This window comes from Schistocerca serialis, chromosome 5 (assembly GCF_023864345.2).
Source record: "Schistocerca serialis cubense isolate TAMUIC-IGC-003099 chromosome 5, iqSchSeri2.2, whole genome shotgun sequence".
In the NCBI taxonomy this organism is placed as follows: domain Eukaryota; kingdom Metazoa; phylum Arthropoda; class Insecta; order Orthoptera; family Acrididae; genus Schistocerca; species Schistocerca serialis.
Window position 1 is genome coordinate 236,489,133 of NC_064642.1, and position 16,498 is coordinate 236,505,630.

At 44.3% G+C, this 16,498-nt stretch overlaps 1 protein-coding gene across 1 annotated transcript in view; it reads left to right on the plus strand.

The window, feature by feature from the left end:
- The first annotated feature begins 261 nt into the window (after positions 1-261).
- LOC126480760 (uncharacterized) overlaps positions 262-16,498 on the plus strand; it is a 169,137-nt gene continuing 152,900 nt past the window's right edge. The window contains exon 1 of the mRNA XM_050104048.1: positions 262-434. The gene's annotated coding sequence lies outside the window, so the exon portion shown is untranslated. The remainder of the gene's footprint in view (positions 435-16,498) is intronic.

Below are 16,498 nucleotides of genomic sequence, written 5' to 3' on the forward strand. Positions count from 1 at the left end.
CAGACAGGCACGCCCGTGTGTTCCAGCTCCAGCTGCCGGCGCCGCCACGGGCGCTGGAGTGTTGTGTTGCGCAGTGTTGTATTGTGTGCTGCTCGCTCTGGCTTTGTGTACGTGACCTGGAAGAGTTGGCGCCGGCGGCGGCAGATGGCAGCAGCTACAGCTGATGCTGCGGTCCAGCGGCCGCCACTGCCGGGCCCCCACCCCACCCCTCCCCACACCACCCCCAAGTAGGTAGGGCGCTGGGGCGGCGCCTCGTGCGCAGTCTGGCGGCTGCGCCGATCAATACGACGCTCTCCACTGTGCCGGCTGCACCCGCCTAGCCCACTGGAGACGGACTCTGAGCAGCGAAGCGGCGAGACGACAGCAGCAGCAGCGGTCGAGCCACACGACACACACAGCAGCTCATAGCTACCTACACATCTCGCCTTACTCAGGTAAGCCCGCGTTACAGCTCCTGCCACACGCCGTGCAGCTACCCGCATTACATGTACAGCGCGATCCACTGTACTTTTCGTGGTCGAAGATAAATCGTACCAATATCAGAGCTAATTCAGTCCCATTGCATTTGCATACTGAGCGAGGGAAAATGGCTTTATGTCTCTGTATGCGCTGTAATCACTCTCTTACCTTACATATTACCTTTCATATATATTACCAAGGCATCAGAGCTGCCTCAGACTTCATAGAATACCGGTTTCTGAATAAACTGGGTAGCATCTATCGAGAGCACCGTCGCATTTCTTTGAAACATTCCCGTCCAAGTTCTTGTAGCATCTCTCCTACACTTCCCTATGGGCCACACCGATCTGCTATGGTCCTAGCACCAAAATCCGAATTCTTTCGATTTCTGCTGTACATCTACACGTAGTGTCGCGGGAAGAATGGTCAGTATGATAGGAACGATCATTCGAAACAGAAAAGCCTCGTAAACATGGACTCTAAGATGCTTAACATAAGAGCCATGAGCACTTGTTCTTTAGAAGAGATGTTTTTCACAGTAGCGATGATGAACAAGTGCTCACAACAGCTCTTAAGGTATGCGTTTTAGAGCACATGTTTACTCGATTTTTTCTTGTTTTTGGCCATAGAACAATCTCTCAAAGTGTGGAAGGCAAAGAACTTGGCGATAGAAGAGATTTGTTTCACAGTCTCTAAGACGAATAAATGCTCGTTGTACTTAAAGGTATGCATTTTGGAGCCCATGTTGACTCGACATTTTTTCTTGAAATGGTCGTTCATGTCGTGTTCCTGAATACTGACGATTCCTCCAGCACGCCCTGAATACATATGCTGCAAAGCATTAAGAAGTTCATGGTCGAGGGTACTTAGCGTGGTACCACATGTTAGGGATCCTTCCCGTTAAAATCGCGAATGGAGAGCAGGAATGCCTTTGTAATAAGTTTAACCTTGTCACGGTTCCTACGGGAGCGATACTCAGGGGACTCAATAACACCTCTATATTCTTCACTTATTGGTTCTTTATACTTTTTAAGTAGACTTTCGTAGGACAACTGGCTTGCACGCCTACTTGGTAAGCACTGTAAATACATGAGAAATGCTCTAAGACTGGACGTACTAGCGTCTTGTATGAGATTTCTTTTCCAGATGCACCACATCGCAGCAAACGAAGGTATTTCTGTAATCTATTATAATACCAACTACAATATAGCGAGAATATTTTAGAGATTGTTAAGTGTGAAAGCTGTGTTACAAAGAATGTATCTCTCTCTCTCTCTCTCTCTCTCTCTCTCTTTAAATTAAGAAGGAACAGGTGTGGTTCTGGGGGGAACTGTAGCCCCTCTGGATATGCCCCTCTGGATATGCCTACGGCAACAGCAACGTCAGCGAACAAATTGTTGGTGCTGCTGACACTTCTGATAAATCGCTGATGTGCAGTACATTCAGAACAAAAGATGTCCTACTGCTTTCCATGGGCCACACCCGCTATTACTTTCGTTCCTGTTGAACATTCGTAGTTCAGTACAACTTACTGGGTCCTATTAGTGGAAAAAACAATTCAGCCATTCACATATCGCCATTCACGCATCTCGGCACGATCCTATCTTATGTGGTAGTTGGCGATGTGATACAGTGTGGAACGCCTTTCGGAAATCTGGTAAGACGGTATCCAAGTTTTCAACTTGAGTTATTCATTTCTGGTGCACTGATAAACGATTCGACAATCGCCGAGTGCTTCATCAATATGCAGACGCGTCCACTGCAGCTGGGAACGGAAGAAAAACGCGCTCCACAAACAGAGCAGGCGTCTTTTAACCACCAACGTACACCTGTAACAAAATATGAGATTGTCCCACCGAGGACGATCTAGCAATTTTTTATACCTAGCATCTAAGGAACAGCAGCTGTTGACTATCAGAATCGCAGTTTACTGTATCTCATTAACGGTTTTCTGTTGTACAACCTTCTGCAGGCCATTTCAATTTGAATGGTGAGGCGGCAACATCGAGGAAGTAAATCCATCTAGCAAATACAACACAGCGTCAAATTAGTTTGTAACTGCCAGACTACAGATGCCAATGTACTAAGTTTTATCCACAGTCGGTACTGTCAACTACACCTCTCTTTATATCTTTGGTAGTTATTTCGTAATGTGAAAAACGTCGAGTTGCACTGGCTGCGTAAATCAACTCAAAGGCTGGAGGAAGGAACAACCATACTTAGGAGAGCACTGTGGTGTTCAAACCAATCTTTGGGTTGGTAACAGGTGCCATGTCGCCGTTGGTATGAAATTGGTCTGAGGATGGGTGTATTACCGAAACTGATTATCAAACAGTAATCAGTTGCGATTTGTACTAGACTGAACCTTTTACTATGCAGCGGAATGTGCGCTGTTTTGAAACATTCTGGCTGATTAAAACCGAGTACCTGACAAGTACTCGAAGGCAAGCGTCCAGGTTCGAGTCTTGGTCAGCTTCAAAGTTGTAATCGCTGATACGCACCCTTCTTTAAGTTAAACTTTATAGCATGTTTTCAGGAGCACGTAGAAGGACATCCGGAAGTAAACGTAAGTGAAATTAATTCTCGATGCTTAAGCAAAAATAAAATGTCATTTTTTTCACTGGTTTTTCAGCGATGCACATTTCACGTACGGTGCTCCTCTTCCAGAAGAATAAAAATTACTGTGTGTGTGTGTGTGTGTGTGTGTGTGTGTGTGTGTGTGCGCGCCTTTGTGTGTTGGTGTGTGTAATTCCAAACGAAGATAGATTTTGGGCACCGAAACTAGCTCAGTGGTTTTTGGGACTGCTGCACCTCTTTTCATCACCTGGCTTTACAAAGGTGGTTTGACAAGCCTGGTAAAAAAGCAAGGAAATGGTTGTTTAGTAAACAATTCACCTTACTTCTTGACCTAGTCTCCTTTGAGGGATGCACGGTTGGTCCAGTGATCCTCCAGTTTTTTCATTCCATTGAAGAAATGTGGTCTGTCAAAATCTGCAAAATACTCGTTGACTGCAACTATCAGGTCCTCCCTTGATGAAAATTTCTTCTCAGCAAGCCAAAATTCCAAGTTAGGGAACAAAAAGAAGTAATTTGGGGCTAAGTCTGGAGAATAGGATGAATGAGGAACCAATTCGAAGCCCATTTGATGCACTTTTGTCATTGTCGCTGATGTGTGGCATGGTGCATTATCCTGGTGAAAGGGCATTTCTTTGCGTGCCAACCTTGGTGTTTCTTTCACTCAGCTCAGGTTTCAAACGATCCAGCAATGAAGCATAATAGGGTCCGATTACGGTTCTGCCTTTTCCCAAGTAATGTACGCGATTTATGCCTTGGGAATCTCAAAAAATAGTGGCCATCACCTTACAAACTGACAAAATGGTCTATGCCTTCTTCGGTACACCTTCACCAGCCTTTGTCCACTGTGTTGACTGCCCTTCTGATTCTGATGTGTAATGATAAATCCAGCTCACAAATTGGAACAAAAAGTCTTGTGGATTGTGATTAAACATCGCCAGACATTGTGCTGAAGTGCTGTACCGGATACACTTTCGGCCGACTGTGAGCAATCGCGGTATCCACAAAAAAATGGCTCTGAGCAGTATGGGACTTAACATCTGAAGTCATCAGTCCCCTAGAATTTAGAACTTCTTAAACCTAACCAACCTAAGGACATCACACACATCCATGTCCGAGGCAGGATTCGAACCTGCGGCCGTAGCGGTCGCGCGGATCAGACTGAAGCGCCTAGAACCGCTCGGCCACGCCGGCCGGCCGGTATCCATATCGCACACAGCTTCTTTATATCCAATTCACTGTGAAACATATTATGCACTCGCTCATCCCTACAGTCTCAGCAATCTCATGAATTTTTGTTCGGCGGTCTTGCATTACCATATCATGGATTTTGTCATTTTTCCTTTGTGGTGACCTCAGTTGGACAGCCGGAAAGCGCTTCGTCTTGGGTGCTTGTGTGACCACATTTAAATTCATTAATCCAGAAGTAAATGCTCTTCAATGAGGGTGCAGAGTCCGCGAGAACTTCATCCAGTTCTGTTTTGATTTGTGTGGCAGTCAAACACTTCAAGTGAAAATGTTTAATAACAGCACAAAACTCATTTTTCTCCATTTTCAGTCGCAGTTGACACAATGTCCAATTCAGACGGCTGTCAACAACCAACTAATTACTGTACATTGTTGAAATCGTTTATACGATCGTTGAAACACTCGAGCTTACCAACCATGAAAGCGCAACAAAATGTTCCATTCTTTCATGGAAATTATACCTCTATAATTATACCTCGTTCGCAACCTGACGGTGTTTGGGGCAGGGTACATAGTGTACTCATTATTCTTTTATAACTACACGGTAATGGGTTATGCAGAAACCAATTTAGACTTTCTACGAGCTATGTTTTAACGGGGACGAGAAGTTGTGACCAGTTGCGTTTGCATTCTGCTTTTTAGTTCACACACGCGACCGCACATACAGTGCGTGGCGAAGGATACTTCGCATCAGTATTGTCTAAAAACCATTCTGTCCCTTACCTGCATAGTGCATTCACTATGCGCCTCTGTAGGCGCACTAAACTCTCATACGTTATTACCCCTACGCAGAATTTAGGATACTGGCAGCTGAGTTGCAGTACACTCTTCCTGGAATACCAGTTCTCTAAATTTGCTTAATAGGGTTTCGCCAGAAAAACGTCGTCATTCTACCACTTAAATTCCTGACCATCTCTGTCGTCCTTTCGCGTGGGATGGGCTCTACAGACCTGTTACGGTCCTAGGAGCGTGTCGCAGAACTAGTCGCGTGTCTGCTGTCATGTCTGCTTGACAAGATCGCCAAATGGTGGAGCTGTACCCTCGATTTTATCACAGTAGCGTTATGTATGTGATTTCCTTTACTGATGTGGTACACTTTCTTATGACATTTCCAATAAATCTAAGCCTTCCTTCGCCGTTCCTGCTACCGAGTTAATAATTTCGCCTCATTTCATATCGCTTGTTGGTATCAAAAATGGTTCAAATGGCTCTGAGCACTATGGGACTCAACTGCTGAGGTCATCAGTCCCCTAGAACTTAGAACTAGTTAAACCTAACTAACCTAAGGACATCACAAACATCCATGCCCGAGGCAGGATTCGAACCTGCGACCGTAGCGGTCTTGCGGTTCCAGACTGCAGCGCCGTTAACCGCACGGCCACTTCGGCCGGCGCTTGTTGGTATCAACCCTCCATATTTAAAACAAGTGGCATGCTTCAGATCTCCACCATCAATCTTGCAATCGATCGCTATAGTAATCCCTACTTCTTCTTACGTACGTTATCGGATCCCCTTTTAGCTACTGTACTCCAGTTCTTAGTATTCAGTTAGTGCATAAGCTAGTATCGTGTTTGTTTTTAATGTTGGTATTGCGGTTTGGGTTTATTTATCGATATATCGATTGTCAGTTGTAGTTCACAATTACTATTTGAGTTTACAAAAAAAATGGCTCTGACCACTATGGGACTTAACTTCTGAGGTCACCAGTCCCCTAGAACTTAGAACTACTTAAACCTAACTAACCTAAGGACATCACACACATCCATTCCTGAGTCAGGATTCGAACCTGCGACCGTAGCGGTCGCGCGGTTCCGAACTGTAGCGTCTAGAACCGCTCGGCCACTTCGGCCGGCTTGAGTTAACATATTGTCATTTAGGGATGGTGAGAGGAACTGTAGACGCTAGAAACTGGAGTGGAAAGTCGAGAATTCGGAATATTTCCGACATATTCTCCTGTTAGAGTTGTGGTGAGACACATGATTCGCACTTAGGAGGACGCCGGTTCAGATCACCGTTCGGTCATTCTGATCTAGATATCTCTCGGTCCGTTAAATTGCTTCCGGCGAATTCCGAGGTCCGTGTTTCCTGCCGAAATTGCGCCGCGCTCCTAATGACCACGCCGTTGAACGAGATCTTGTTGTTGAGTAAATAAATACCTTGCGTCATACATCGTCCAGAGTATATGTAGAGACAGGTTGAAATGGATAGAGCATGATAAAATAGAACGCTAGGTAATTTCGGTGACTTAGTGATCGGATGTGACAGATGACTTGCCAAAGCTGCAAGTAAACAACCTTGTTACCGACTTAGTTACCCAGGCACGACTCACGATTCATCCCCCCCCCCCTTTTCCCACCTTCAGAGCTTCAGTTCCGCCTGTCTCATCTGCTTCCTCACTTAATACTTTTCCAGAACATCTTTCTGGACTAGAACTCACGGAAGACTGGAAATCACGGAGAAACGGCTTAGACGCAGCCTAGGGAATTGCTTCCAAAATCAGTATTTCACTCGGCAATTCCCTGTTCTTTGCATGGAGAGACGGTGGAACTGGTGGAAAAGTAGGAAACTTCGTGAGGCTGCTTACAGTTTGGTTGCAGTGCCGCAAGAGAGCAACGGAATGCAGGAAGACGAGAGGAGGATCGACGTTAGGTTCATGAGTTGGCAATTAATTCTAAACGTAATTAAATATAAGGTTCTGAGCACAAATAGGTGGAAAGAAACATTACTTTTCGATTACATTACTAGTGTTAAATCACTCGAAACAGTGACAAACATAATATATCTACAAGTGCATTATATAATTAAAAGTATCTGGAAACTCAGTAGTGGACATCAATACAGAGGCGCGTCCACGTTTCGCCTTTATCGGTCTAGAGCTCTGCTGGGGACATTTTCAGTGAGGTATCTGAATGTCTGTGAAGGAATGACAGTTCGTTCTTCCTCAAGAGCCAAAATCGGAGAACGCAGTGATGTTTGACGCTGTGGTGGTTTGGAGCGAAATCGGCTTTCTGACTCATCCCAAACGTGTGCCACTAGGTTGAGCTCGGATCTCTGGGCATACCAGTCCATTCCAAGAACGTTATTATCCACAAACCATTGCCTCACCGACGCTGCTACATGACAGGGTGAATTAATATCGTCTCCGAACTGTCCCTCTACCGTATGCAGTATACTATGCTGTAAAATGTTGTCGTAGCGTTTCGTGTTTTCTTAAGTGCAACTAGCGGACCACACCCTAATCGCGAAAAACACTTCCATACCACAACACCACCTACTCGGTTGGCTCCACACATAGTACAGGAAACATTCTCCAGGCATCTGTCAAACCAAACCCTTCCATCGGATTGCCACAACAGTATAAATGGCTCAAATGGCTCTGAGCACTATGGGACTTAACATCCGAGGTCATCAGTCCCCTAGAACTTAGAACTTCTTAAACCTAACTAACCTAAGGACATCACACACATCCACGCCCGAGGCAGGATTCAAACTTGCGACCGTAGCGGTCGCACGGTTCCAGACTGAAGCGCCTAGAACCGCTCGGCCACAACGGCCGGCCCATAACAATATAGCGTGATGCATTAATCACTCCACGCCCAATTAGTATAGAGATCACTGATACAACGTAATGAATTGGCTGGCAGGACCTTCTTCAATTTTCTTGTAGAAATAGCAAACAGCCAGTCTGTTGCAAATTGTAAGGTTTATTAAAACCCCTTTACGATGATTTCAAAGTTTATAAAAATATCTTCTTCAGAAGGAAATACAGACAACTGGATTACATGTTATGAGAGAGATACGTTAAAATATAGCCGAAAGGCGCCAGTGAAATATAAAATTTCACGTCCATAATAATTTTATATTTGGCTGACGCCTTTCGGCTATATTTTAACGTACCTCTGCCTCAACATGTAGTCTCGTTGTCTACATTTCGTTCTGAATAAGACATTTGTATAAACGTTAAAGCCATGGTAACGGGATTTTAAGAAACCTTCCAATTTGCAACTGATTGGCTGTTTGCTATTTCTACAAGAAGATTTTATTCTACGGTTGCTGCTCCAGCCATGTACAAATTTTAAAACTTCTTCATTTTATTTTTCCTTTTTTGTTTTTAAATTCCAGCACATTACCTACGGCATTTTTAAGCATCAAGAAGGAATTGCCTGAATTCGTGCCAGCATGTCAAGGTACTGGGATCGAGTCCCGGCCTACACACAGTTTTAATCTGTCAGTAAGTTTACAGAAATCCAGTACTCTGCTGCAGAGCGAAAGGTCAACCTGGGAACAACTCCCTAAACAGCTAATGGCTAAGCAATATCTCCGTAATATCCTAATAAGAAAGGTACGTACAAGAGGTTCTGAGATTGAAAAGGGGAACGGTCCTGGAGCTGTCATGGCGCGTTTTGTGCCGTGCATGGGTAGCTCAGTGTGTAACACAATTCCCCACGAAAGACAAGGGTGTGTGGTTTTCTTTGAAGCCCTGTCCACAGTTGCCAAAGGGCCTCTTAAATGACTTACAAGTAGTCCTACTGCGATGATAGCACGTCACGTTACACATAGCAGTAAAACATGTCGCTCTGCCATAACTCTCCATCAAGATGGTCGCGGCACTTGATGTTCGTCTGAAGCAGCGTGTTATTACACCAGTGACAAAAATTCACAAGAGATTAAAGAAGGTGTATGGGGAGGACGCTGTTGATCGCAGTACAATCAATCATTCGGCAAGCAGGTTATGTTGTTACAGTTGTTAGCACACTGGACTCCCATTCGGGAGGACGACGGTTCAAATTCCTGTTTAGATTTTCTATGATTTGCCTAAATCGCTTAAGGCAAATGTTGGGTAGGTTCCTTCGAAAAGGTACGATCTATTTCCTTCCCCACCTTCCTTAATCCAAGCTTCTGCTCTGTCTCTAATGATGACATTGCCACTAATCTCTCTTGCTTCCTTCAAGAGCCAGAGCAGATCGAGCACTGAACAGACTACTGGCCATGTTCAAGGTGTTCATAATCTGGTTTTGGCTGACAAACACGTAACAGTGAACCAACTGTCAGCCAGACGGCAGTATGCACAGAATACTGAGACAGCTGAAGCTGAAAACGGTTTGCTTCATGTGGGTTCCGAGATCACAAAGCTTGGGGAACAACACTGAAACATCCATCATAGATTCACGATCAGGCAGCGTGTCGTTACCACGTCTTCGGTATACTAAAGTAGCCCCTTTGCGGGGCGAGGTTTTAAGATGAGGACTCCCGTCTGAAGGCTGCTAGACAGTGGCTCAGACGTTCTGGTACTAACTTCTACCGTGCGCGAATACAGGCCTTAGTTTCCCAGTGGCGAGAGGCAGTTGGAAGAGACGGATATGATGTGCAGATAGGGAATTTTGTCTCTCAATAAGCTATCAACATACTGTAAAGATACCAAAAGTATGGTAAATAAACTTTATGTTTAAGAAAATAAGGAACATAAATTCAAAGATGGCCAGTCTACATTTCTTTTTTTTTTCAGAAAAGACGGAAAACTGAAAGCCACATTAGCAGAATACCTGCGCCTGTGAAATTTTTTGTCTGCTCTCTTTTATGTCAAGTAAATGACATTCATCAACGAGAACGTGGCAAAAATCAATAGCTAAGGCGTAAAAATCTTAGATTAGTTATTGCTATAAGTTTAAAAAAAATAGTTAACAGTCCATGCCTCATGCACTTTTGTTTTACGAATGACACTATTGGTACTTAGTATAGAATAAACATACACTATAGAAAGAATGGAACTTTTGCGTCGATCGTTACGAGGAATTTCTGACATAATCACTTCCATTTTCACAGGAAACAGCCAATTCGAAAGTTAACAAAAACGCATTAATAAACAGTGCTAATACCCACACAGCACGCGGGTAAACAGAACAAGATAGATGCCCTATACGGCGTCCGGTCTTATGAATACCTAGTGTTGGAGTTGGACACTTGTGAAACAACACGTGCTAGGACTTGGCCGTTTTTGAAGCAAAGCCACTGTTCTAAACGGCTTTTTCAGGCATTTTTGTCGGTTTTTGACAGTGAGGCTACTATCCGATTCAAAGCGGCAAACACTAGTCGATATCAGAAAATCGAAAAAAAAAATGGATTTGCCTTTGGTACCAGGCTCCTCTAATAATGCGCACTCAATTTGGAGTGACGAACGTTATGTGCACTATCTGATCAAAAGTATCCAGACACCCCAAAAAACATACGTTTCTCATATTAGGTGCATTGTGCTGCCATCTACTGCCAGGTACTCCATACCGGCGACCTCAGTAGTCATTAGACACCGTGAGAGACCAGAATGGGGCGCTCCGCGGAACTCACGGACTTCGAACGTGGTCAGGCGATTTGGTGTCACTTGTGTCATACGTCTGAACGCGACATTTCCACACTCCTAAACATCCCTTGGTCCACTGTTTCCGATGTGATAGTGAAGTGGAAACGTGAAGGGGCACGTACAGCACAAAAGCTTACAGGCCGACCTCATCTGTTGACTGTAAGAGACCGCCGACAGTTGAAGAGGGTCGTAATGTGTAATAGGCAGACATCTATCCAGACCATCACACAGGAATTCCAAACTGCGTCAGGATCCACTGCAAGTACTGTGACAGTTAGGCGGGAGGTGAGAAAACTTGGATTTCATGGTCGAGCGGCTGCTCATAAGCCACACATCACGCCGGTAAATGCCAAACGACGCCTCGTTTAGTGTAAGGAGTGTAAACATTGAACGATTGAACAGTGGAAAAACGTTGTGTGGAATGACGAATCACGGTACACAATGTGGTGATCCGATTGCAGGGTGTGGGTATGGCAAATGCCCCGTGAACGTCATCTGCCAGCGTGTGTAGTGCCAACAGTAAAATTCGGAGGCGGTGGTGTTACGGTGTGGTCGTGTTTTTCATGGAGGAGGCTTGCACCCTTCGTTGTTTTGCGTGGTACTATCACAGCACAGCCCTTCAGTGATGTCTTAAGCACCCTCTTGCTTCCCACTGTTGAAGAGCAGTTCGGGGATGTCGATTGCATCTGTCAACACCATCGAGCACCTTTTCATAATGCTCGACCTGCGGCGGAGTGGTTACACGACATCCCTGTAATGGACTGGCCTGCACAGAGTCCTGACCTGACACACCTTTGGGATGTTTTGTGCCGGCTTCGTGCCAGGCCTCATCGACCGACATAGATACCTCTCCTCAGTGCACCACTCCGTGAAAAATGGGCTGCCATTCCCCAAGAAGCCTTCCAGCACCTTATTGATGCCTGCGAGAGAGGAAGCTGTCATCAAGGCTAAGGGTGAGCTAACACCATATTGAATTGCAGCATTACCGATGGAGGGCGCCACGAACTTTGTAAGTCATTTTCAGCCAGGTGTCCGGATACTTTTGATAACATAATGTATGACACTAGTAAGTACTAGGTTAAGGGCATATTTCATATACAAAACGTACACAATACCAGTATTGTAATATTTAACAATGCAGATTGGTGATGAAGTAATAACATCAGCTTCCGTCAGATCACCGAAGTTAAGCGCTGTTGGGTTGGCTAGCACATGGATGAGTGACGTCCGAGGGTGCCGAGCGCTTTTGGCAAGTGGGGTGCACTCAGCCCTTGTGAAACCGACTGAGGAGCTACTTTATTGAGAAGCAGGGACTCTAGTCACGAAAGCTGACAGCTGGCGGGAGAGCGATGTGCTGACCACATTGCTCATCCATACTCGCATCTAATGAACCGTTGGGCCCTCCGAGGCCTGTTCGGACAGCGAGATTGTTGATGACCAACAGGTAATCAATGGCACTTGAAAACGACCTCAGGCAGAAATTGTACAATAATACGAAAATATGCTAAAAATTAACAGTTGCAGGCTGCATGATGGAACGAATTCGAGTTCTTTCACAACGGTGTATACACTCCGCCACAGATTCGTGCTGGCAGGTATCGACGCTTCTACGAGTCGAGGCATCACCCTAGTGCAGCCTGTGTAGTGAAGAAGCACTGACGATGAGCATGGGGAGGGGGAGGGGGGAAGAAGCGGGAGACAGTGGAGCGTGGCAGAGGGTGGTGAGGACAGAGACTGGTTAGTTAGTGCCGGCGATAGGCGGGGGCACAGGCTCTGCCGCTAATGAGTGACTCAGGCACACGAGAGCAAGAGGATGGCGGCGGCGGCGGAAAGCAAAAGAAGTGAAGTGAACGCCACGAGGGGTGGGGGGAGGACCTGTCTGAGACAATGGCGCCGTAAAAAAACTACCCTCCCTTCTCCAGCCTCCCCCCCCCCCTCCCCTCTCGCTGCTGTGCTGGACGTCAGCGGAACAACACTGTCAGATGCAAGTGTGATCGCAGGAAACGGAACGTTCATCAAGATAACTCGCTTAAGCCGTCCTCACATGGGAGGAGGCAGCTAACGTTGACATGAACAGGACATGCGGCAGAGCACCGTCGGCACACGGGACGACCTGGTTAAAGTAATCTGCGCTCTCTCCAGCACCGTTGTCGGCTTTATTTGGCTCGCAGACCACACAATCCCTACGAAAATGGATGCGCGTAAGATTGCGATTGTCAAAGAAGAGTGAATAAACCCGCGAAGAAGATTATTGACTCATCGATGGCTTGAACAGCGAATTTCTGGTAGAGGAACACTATATAATGCTGTACAACAATCTGAGATACATACTAGTAGAAGTTATTTGGTAACTCAATTGAGTTTTTATCCCATCTTCGGTTTTAAATAGAACACAGTTAAGGTATAGCGTTTAATGTCAGTTGACGCGTGCATAATCCATATGTTCTCGATGTTGCATTTACTACTAACTCTCTGAAATAACGTGCTTCATCACATAGGCTTCAAGATCGAGATTCTTTTCCTAATTTCATTTGAATGGAAGAGGAAATTTTTTCGAAGCTTCTCACCGTCATTGAAAAAGATATTTACCGGCAAGAAACCAAACGTGAACTAGTCCATTAACTCACTGATAGGTCTATAAGTATTTAAAGGAAGTTTCATAACAGCAGAAACTTCAAGTGCGTAACTTGCTTTTACTTTGACATTAAGTGGCAGTCACGGTAAGATTTCCAGCCACTGGGGAAACACCCCAGTCGTTAGCCTTTGCAATAAGAATTGCAGAAAATACATTATTTACAGTAAATAACACCGACTTTTGAGATAATACTTCTATTAAATGAAAAAGAAAGACCCAGAATCTGTTAATCTGTTAGAAAAGAAAAAAAAATTATGAAAGGTGGCGGACGCTAAAATGCGAGCTTTTACTACTCAGCTCACAGCCCACGACGATCAACTACGCTACAGCTTCGACATTTCAGTCGTTCCCCCGTGTATCGTACACAGTCTATAAAAAGACTGTATCTACAAATGTGATTATTTCATATTTTATACGCAAATTTTACGAGAAAGACACGTTTTCGGTAGATCATCTTTGCACCGTAGCAATGAAACGGTATATTTTTCGTAGCGCTCAAGTTACAACATTAAAACAACTGCAGCAAGTACAGACATTTATTTTCCTGACATTTAATTATAACAAATAGTAGCTAAAACGACGCGTTTTCGAGAGGTTCTCAATTTGCTGATGGTTTGAAACAGCTTATATTCATACCATGTACTCTATGTGAATGGTTCAAATGGTTCAAATGGCTCTGAGCACTACGGGACTTAACATCTGAGGTCATCACTCCCCCAGAACTTAGAACTACTTAAACCTAACTAACCTAACGACATCACACACATCCATGCCCGAGGCAGGATTCGAACCTGCGACCGTAGCGGTCGCGCGGTTCCAGACTGAAGCGCCTGGAACCTTTCGGCCACAACGGCCGGCCTATGTGAAAGAAAACCCACCAAATACGTTATTTAACGACATCAGTGTGTGCCAGCTTCTATCTTCTGCTTGTAACGTAAAAAGATGTTGCAATTCATTGGCCACGTTTCTCTCCACGAGGTAAAAATCTGATATACCGTATTCTGTATTTGACTCTCCGCATCGTAGTGGAACGTGGAATCCTACGCTGTGACGTCACCATCTCCTCGTCCACGTGCGTTTTCACGTCCCTCGAGAGGGCGGCTTTAGCATAGCACCGAAAGGTGAAAGTGAAGTCATGAGCGAGCGTCCGACTTATTGTCTTATCAGATGTGGTGTCAGCATTAAGGCACTAGCAATAGTAGTAGATTTCATTTTTTGTAGTTCGCCATACATTGCGTGGCGGAAGGTAATTTGTGCACCACTCTCATTTTCTCCCTTTCCAGTTCCTATTTTGAAGAACGGCGCGTGAGAAGAACAACTATTGGTAAGCCTCCGTGTGAGTTCGACCCTCCCTAGCTGTCTCTCCGCGAGGTGTGTGTTCAAGGATGCAATACATAGGCTCTTTCTTCTAGGAGCGTTCTTTCTCGGAAATGAGTGACAGAAGCAAACTGCATAGGAAGAGTTCTTCACTTGGGTCATATGGAGCTCAACGAATATTCAAACTGTGTTCCAAGCACTTCAGAACTTCAACATTTATTTGCTCCAGAAAATATCTACAGATAAAATAATTCTGAAAGGACTACACGGCTCCTTTTTACTTCATCCGTACGAGGAGAACACGGCAAGTGTTCCGATAACTTCGCTCAGTTGAAGAGGAGTCAAAATACCCGAACACGTGTCTCGGCTTATCAGTCGATTCTCGAAAAAACGACGGTCAAAGTTTTCGAGGTGCTTTATGTGCCGTTTACGATGCGATATCGTCAAACTACTCGGTGGTCAGCGCCGTTGCTTTTTAATTTTCCACCCCGTGTTCGAAACACGATTATTGTATTTTTTTTATTTTTATTGGCTCTGAGCACTATGGGACTTAACATCTTTGGTCATCAGTCCCCTAGAACTTAGAACTACTTAAACGTAACTAACCTAAGGCCATCACACACATCCATGCCCGAGGCAGGATTCGAACCTGCGACCGTAGCGGTCGCGCTTTATTTTTATTGTTTTCATTTATCTACCCATGACTGTAGAAGGTTACTACATGAATTTTTCTGATAAAGTTAGGGCATACAAATGTGTTATAGTTATGGAGAAACTACGAATGGATTTCACAATAAGTGTCACACATATTTTATATATTTGTCTGTATGGTATATTGAAGGGTTACAGTATTATTAAATTCTAGTATTGCGATATTTCATTCTCATGTCAAATCTTACATTTTGTTCATATGTTTATTCTTCAGGATGATTTGCTGCTTTCCCTTGGATGATATCGATTTTAGAAACATTCGAAACACAAATATACCGAATACCACGAGCACTGAGCGAAAGTGGTTTACCACGTGACATTTCTTCGCATGACTATCACTCGATAAAGAAACGCTGGTGAAGATTTCGCGCGTTGGCAATAATTTTCGATCACTTTTTCGAAAACTGGCGCTTGCAATTTATTATGAATCAAGATATACTACAGGAATTTCATCGAAAACAATTTCAAATAATTTTCTCATTTTTTTTCCTAATTCATTCATCTGACATACAATTTGTAGACGAACGAGGACAGCGTTACAGCAATATACACTTGAAAACATTAGTGTAGTAATCTTCTACGGACATGGATATATAAATAAAAACAAAATAAAAGTAATAACCGAGTTTCGAACACGGGGCGCAATATTCAGAACCTGCGGCTCTAATCATTATTCCACCACCACCTCGTCTCAATACATAGCGCGGTAAAAGGCACATGCAGTACCGGGAAAATTCCTCTAAGAAACTGATCGTCGTTTCTTCACAAACGGTTGAGTACCTACGAATAAGCCAAGATGCGTGTTCGCTTATTTTGACCCCTCTTCCACTGATCGAAGTTTATGGGAAATCGGGATGGCACTTGCCGTGTTCTCCTCGTTAGTGTCTAACTGTAAAATAGCATCAAAAAATCTATATTTTGTACTCCCAGCACTCCTGACATTCTCACTGTTGAAAAAATTTTGATTGAAAAATCTTCCTCTCTTTATGTTCTTATTTATGCAGAATGGTATTTTGTTGTCGAGATATTGTGAAAACGAAATCATGTTTCGTGTTCCGACATTTAATCTATTATCGGAAACCTCTAGCTGGAAATTGTCTTCAATCTTCTCTCGCAGTATGTGACAAAAACAAACAAAGCAATGAAATAAAAAGTAAGCACCCAGCAGAGCACAAAACGCACTACTTTCTACAGCGTGA